The sequence below is a fragment of the Pinus tabuliformis genome, chromosome 9, assembly GCF_031772625.1.
Source record: "Pinus tabuliformis cultivar Carrire ecotype Pingquan chromosome 9, CPIR1, whole genome shotgun sequence".
Classification (NCBI taxonomy): domain Eukaryota; kingdom Viridiplantae; phylum Streptophyta; class Pinopsida; order Pinales; family Pinaceae; genus Pinus; species Pinus tabuliformis.
In genome coordinates, this window is record NC_142307.1 from 1841121272 (window position 1) to 1841128311 (window position 7040).

At 37.5% G+C, this 7040-nt stretch overlaps 1 pseudogene; it reads right to left on the bottom strand.

Annotated features, from left to right (window-relative positions):
- Nucleotides 1-3620: 3620 nt before the first annotated feature.
- On the bottom strand, nt 3621-4786 carry LOC149156169 (DEAD-box ATP-dependent RNA helicase 22 pseudogene; annotated as a pseudogene).
- Nucleotides 4787-7040: the final 2254 nt, after the last annotated feature.

Sequence of the window (7040 nt, forward strand, 5' to 3'; positions counted from 1 at the left end):
TTCACTATATAATCCCTTGAGGCATTTCGTTATTCAGGTTTAACAAGGCCCTATGAAAGCCTTTCACTCTAGATTATGTTGCTCAAATAAAAACTGTGTTGCTGAAGCATTTTAGGTAGGCAAATAGACATAGGCTGATGAATTAAAAAGCTTGGAAGAGATGTAAGTAAGGATGACAACAAAAATTGAATGAAAATCTATAAATCTTCAAGTAATTCCTCTCTAGAACCATAAGACCAGCAATTATATACCTTTCACTAGCAATTTCATTGTCAGCAATGAATTGTGTCCTCTGCACAAGATATCTTTTTCAATCAAAATAGAGAAACGAGCTCGCCATATGTTGAGATGAGGATTAGCAGCACGACAATAGACCTCAAATGCTATGTTCTCTCCTTCTCTATCACAATCCAGCCACTTACCTCTCGTAGTTTCCTCTGGATCATTCAATACTTGAACTGCTGCATGGGAGGCCGGCCTTTACGTCAACCATTCATTTGGTCATATCTTTTGATCCAGGAGCCGGTTTTTGGAGTGTGATATACCGTTCGAAATCTCTTTCCGAGATGCTCTTGATAAACATACTTATGACATGCTTTGTGTTGAAGATCATGTGCAAAACATCTAACAAAACCAAACATAGTAAGAGCGCATGTTGATCCCTGGTGACAGGCTGCGAAAACTGGAACTAACATTAGCTCCATTGGGGATGGTAGCAGCTTGGAGGTGTCAAGAACACCATAGACCAAGTGCCTCATCCATTGGGAAATACGGTCAAACAGCTGTAAACTCAAAACAACTCATACCAATCCAAACAACCATATACATACTGCAACTTGTACCTAAACAAATACCGGAAATTGAAATGCTACCTTGGGCAGCTTATTTATTTACAAATCTACCCTACTTTGCAGCAAAATCAATAGATCAAGTTATATTGTAGTGCCAGATCAGCCAATCAAGTAACTGTGACAAGGATGCTGTTTGGAAATGGTTCAACCACGACACAACTGGAAAGGCTGACAGCCATACATGCACATAATGATTTTGGTTGTGTAAAAGGAAATCTGATCTATCATTCAAACTGAAAATTTTTTCCATGTACATTGCAATAGGATCGAAGAAACTAGACTCTGTTTACTACCCTAACTCCTCAACACAAACCTCCAACTGCAAACTGTCAATGCAAACATCCACGGGTAGCTCTATTGTTTCTTGTTTTGAAGGAGGGAGAGTTTCCAATAACTTTTTGGGATCTTGAAATTCATTTGATTGGATCTGATCATTTAAATACTGAATCTCCTTCTCAAATTTTTCAACAACTAACTCAAAGAAACCAGTTTTAGCTTTAGGAGGAAACTTCAGAGATCTCAAACATTGAAGCACGGTAATGAAAAATACTTCATCTATTTCAATATCCACTAACTGATCTCTAACTTCTTTTAAAACTTCACAAAACATAGGGTTTGCCACATACCCTACCATCTTATTTTAGTGCATGAATGGATCAGTGAGTACTGGAATCTCTGGATTGAGTTGGAGTCGCCAGGTGAATGTTTCAGCCTTCATATGTGTCTGACTGCTGTCCACCATCAGCAACCAAATCTGCAACTTGAATGATCTTTCCCAGAGAAGATTCGTCACCTCATCCCCAGCAATGGTGCCAATATGTTATCACTCAGGATTAACCTCAAGGTGAGAAAAAGACAGCTCTGAGGTAACCACAGACCAAGCTTTAGGTCTGGCATCTAGCCCTGCCAGACTAGAGAGGGCTCTCTCTTTGCCAACAATATGTGGCTGCAATAAATGAAATTTTAGGCTAGCTATGGAGTGTGGGGTTTTGTTTGAAGGTTTTTGGGTTGAAACAACAAGAGAAAGGATGATTGGGCTATAGAGTCGATACCAGTTTCTGTCAGAAAACTTGGGGCAAATTAATTGCCTTGTTCAGCCAGATAAAGATTTTGAATGTGAGTAGCATAGGGGAGAAAGCCCACTGCCCTGCAGGCATCAAACGAAGGATGGATCTGCAACAACAACTTTAGATGAAAGAGGATAACGAGGTTGCTCAACAGAGCATCTAGCAACGAATGAATTCTGCTAAGAGAACCATTACAACTAACAACCAAATCATCATGAAAGGAGCATTGTTACAGATGAATTCCTAACATATCTCTTAGAGAATGCTGCAACACAAAATAGTAGAAAAGACATAATGTATAAATGAATTTATGAGAAAAACATACTCGACATTTAAACACTGTGATGGATCCCAGGCCTAAAGGGCAAAAACTGTTTTATTATGATATTCAATAAAACTTTACACAGTCCAAATGCTTCTTCCTGTTGCCAAAATCAAACCCTTACATCTTCAAACTAATCCTATTTATAATATTACATATTTAATTATTGATTCCTAAACATAGGAATCAAAATAATTAAAATAGAAAAACAAACTAAAACCTAAATATGCTTTTATGCTGTCAAATTACATAAATTGAATTATAACAAAATAACCTAATTAAATCTCAAAAATAAAAAGGAACATTTGAATTGCTGCCACAAGTCGAATTGCCAAAGTCTGTTTTGGAACATCGCTGGAAATCAGGGATAATTTGGGATGCTAGTCAAATCGCCCTCCACCTGCGCTCTGTATATGCCTTGGGTTCCTAAAATATTTGCCACTTGTTTGTTGAATATTTTGAATACTGCCACCTCTCCTTTAAAAACGCGATGTTGCTGATATCATGGCTGAAATACTTGCCATCGATTTCGAGAAAAATTTGAATAATGCTACATGCCTCTCTCAAAAATTCGATTTATTAGTCACCTTGCACCCACCTGCACGAATTTTGGAATTGTTTGATCGATCTGTTGTTCTTGTCCCTCGGATATTCTCTGACGGCCATTTGTAATGCTCTTGCTTTTATTTGTCGCCTTCTAGTCTTATCTCGTTTCAATGATGAATGTAGTTTCTCTGCTCTCATCAACTGTCACTGGAAACCCGATATTGACCTCATTTGAATCTAAACTTATTTAAGATATTCCTGGCAAATAACTGGCTACATATCCTTAATGAAATCTCAAATATTCAATCATTGCAAGTAACACCACAAGTTTCTAAAAAATGACAAATCTTGAATCAAACTTCAACTTCTCCGGCCCTGCTTTAACTCTATCATCTCTTTGTATAAGTGGCAAACACTCATTGTTCATTTTTATATGTATTTTTCAGCATCTATTTCTGATAGGGAATTTTACCCTGTTTTCAGGAATCATGCATTTCTATTTGACTTCCTTTATAGCAATCATATGGAACCCATTCTACTGTGTATATGGACATAAATCATGAATATGAATGGAATTAGTAGCGATGAACTATTTTTTGAAGCTTCTACGCAGAAAAAGTAACAGTCTTGAATATCAGAAGTATGATCTAAATTTCAGTTTCGTGATTCCTCTGTCCATGGAAGCTGTTTATACAATAGCCTTGGTTTTACATTCAAACATACAGGTTCTGGATGCACAATTTGTAATACAACTGCAACCCTTCAATGTTGAGTTTGTGCAAAAGATTTTCTTGATTTCACCATATCAAAAGAAAATTTCAAATGCCCATTCCTTCAAGATGCTATCAACTTGTGAGCCTTCCATAGCTTCTTTCTAAAACATCTTTTCCTGCTGAAAGCTCCTTCCACTAGTTGGCTGAAGGTTTTAGCCTGACAGACTGTGTCTACAAGGGCTCTATTGGCTTCTGTATACAAGTTTCTCACCAATCCAAGTTGACCTGCACATGCTGTTCGACCAACTCTATACAAAAAGTCTACTGCTGAAGTTGAAAACTCTGCCTGAATAATATGTGAAACATTTTGGATGTCAAGACCATGTGCAACAGCATCAGTGCACACCAACACCAGCATCAGTGCACGCTCCTCTGAAGAAGTCTTTCTATGATAGCGCATACATTCAATTCCATCTCTAAGCAAGATTTTAGCCACTGAATCAACTGAATTTACAGTGTTTGCAAAAACCATTGTCTGCTTCATAGTAGCAGTTGAATCTGACTGTTTAAATGTCCAACCCTCTTTTATTGAATTTATAAGTGTCTCAACTTGTGTCTCTATTGTGACTTCTATCAAACGCTGCTCCAACCTTGGATATGCCAGTGAAGGAAACTCCCAGTGACCCAAGTGGCTTCTGGGTAGAGACGTTTCAACATGCCTCCTGCAGTTTTCTTACCACTTTCAGGTATAGTTGCAACAACAAATATATATTTCTTACTCTGCTTGTATATTTTTCTTGACCACAACCAATCTTTTTTCTTATCAGGGCTATCAAGCTTCTCTTCACTGAGATCATCTGCGTCATTAAATGCATCATGTAAATCTTCACTTTCTCCATCAGAGACCAAATTCAACTACTCATCTTTTTTTGGCTTGAAATCTATCCAAGACATGGAATCTACTTCACCTGAACTGTCAAACCTTGATTCCATTGCTTTAGAGAGTTATTTCTCTTCCAACCGAAACATATTAATCAGATGTACAATTTGATTTTTGAAGATTCCACACAAAAGCATGTCTTCCTCATCAAATACCACATATTTTACATCTCAAACAAATGTTGTGTGGTGCCATCTCCTGGGATCAAAAGAAAAAAGCCAATTAAGTAGAGTACCTGGTGTTGAAACCAAAACATCAGGTTGAACAACAGGCCACCCCTGACTCCCACTGACTGCCATCACTTTCAACAAAGGATCACCACAAGGACCATGGAGATTGCTAGCCATGCGAACTGCCTCTCTGCTACAAAACCTAGAAGTTACTCGAGAAGCATCAACACAACTAGGATGTGCAACAACTAAGCCTCTGTTGCAGGTGCAAGGATGAATCATTGCCTCCTGATATTCATTGTCCTCACACCCACATATACAACAAACTTTCTCTTCTGCAACCAGCTACCTGTGTTTTGAGTCATTGGATATGTCTTTAAGTGAAATTTTTCTATATAATCCCTTGAGGCATTTCATTATTCAGGCTTAACAAGGCCCTATGAAAGCCTTTCACTCTAGATTATGTTGCTCAAATAAAAATTGTGTTGCTGAAGCATTTTAGGTAGGCAAATAGACACAGGGTGATGAATTGAAAAGCTTGGAAGAGATGTAAGTAATGATGACAGCGAACACTGAATGAACATCTATAAATCTTCAAGCAATTCCTCTCTAGAACCATAAGACCAGCAATTATATACCTTTCACCAGCAATTTCACTGTCAGCAATGCACAGTGTCCTTTGCATAGGATATCTTTTTCAATCAAAATAGAGAAACGAGCTCGTCATATGTTGAGATGAGGATTAAAAGCACGACAATAGACCTCAAATGCTTTGTTCTCTCCTTCTCTATCACAATCCAGCCACTGGCCTCTCCTAGCTTCCTATAGATCATTCAATACCTGAACTGCTGCACGGGAGGCCGACCTTTGAGTCAACCATTCATTCAGACATATCTTTTGATTCGGGAGCCAGTTTTTGGTGTGTGATATACCATTGGAAAGCTCTTTCTGAGCTGCTCTTGATAAGCATACCTATGACATGATTTGTGCTGATGATCATGTTCAAAACATCTAACAAAACCAAACATAGTAAGAGCACATGCTGATCCCTGGTGACAGGCTACGAAGACTGGAACTAACACATTTGACCAGCGTTGGTTGTTGAGTGTTGACCGCAGACCTGCACCTGCGTTGACTGTTGTTTGACCATCATTCTTGGATTGTTTTGGGTTTCCTATCATTGTTGTTGGAAGCCTATTTGACTGAGGTTGACTTGAGGTCATTTCTGACATGTTTGACCAGCTTTAACTTTGTTTGTTAGGGTTTCATTGTAATTGTTATAAAATCACAGATTTGTATAATTGTACTACTCTCCATCTCTGCTAAATTATTGAAGAATATAGGAAGAACTGATCAAGGGTTTCCCTGCATTAGGGTTTGTCCCTGGCTGGTAACACATCTTGTGTCTATTATCTTGGCTTGTCTTCTACTGGTTACATTTATGTTCTATCTACATTTTATTATCATGTTGATGTGATTGAAATTATGGAAATTGATATTGGGCTAATAAGAAAGTTTGGAGTAAATTTCTCTTAAGCATAGAACATACCATAATTTAACAACCTTAAACCATGAAATTAATACACGAAACACTATAGTCCTTTCATTTTTAGAAACTTTTTTATAGAATTCAAATCCGATACCTGAAACAAAATTTATGATGATTTTTCCTAGGTCACCTATTTGTTACATAATTCAGGAGTTTGTCAAAACCCTAACATCCTCAGATCATATCCCTGAAACTATAGAAAACCAAAATCTAAAATTTTAACAGGAAGTTCACCAATATTTCAGCTCTAGGTGGTAAAAGTTTCAAATTTTGAAGCACCGTAGAGAAAAAGTGATAGAGAAAATTCCAAGATGACCTGTTTGAAGAAGTGAAACCATATAATCCAAAGCTCTGATATCAAATGTTATGCAACCATATCATAGAAACGATTGATCAACGACTTAAAAAATATCCTCTTCAAGGGGGAACCTCCTTTACATTACATAAATGAACAATTCTGGGATGATACAAATGAAAATACCTCCTTTATATATATAGGAGTCTAAGGGGTCACAATATAATCAGAGTCTACATAAGAATAATAATTTAAGGGCACAACAATAACAATATTCGGCTTCTATGGGGCACAACAATAATAATATGGGGGTTATATTGGCACAACAATAAAAATAAGGGGGGTAAATATTATTATAGTGACTTAACAGGTTCAACCAATAAAAATACTTCTCCAACAATGCCATTGCTTTATCTAGCCTAAAATGTCCAATGACACGACTCTAGTGCACCTCCCAAATCATCTTGGCACGCTCACTTGAAGGAACACAAAGGTGTCCCAGGTGGCATAAAAGTTCATCCTAGAGGTGAAAGTATGGAACTTTATTGCCTTCGTGGAGCATCTAGTATGTGGCACTGAATTCTGGA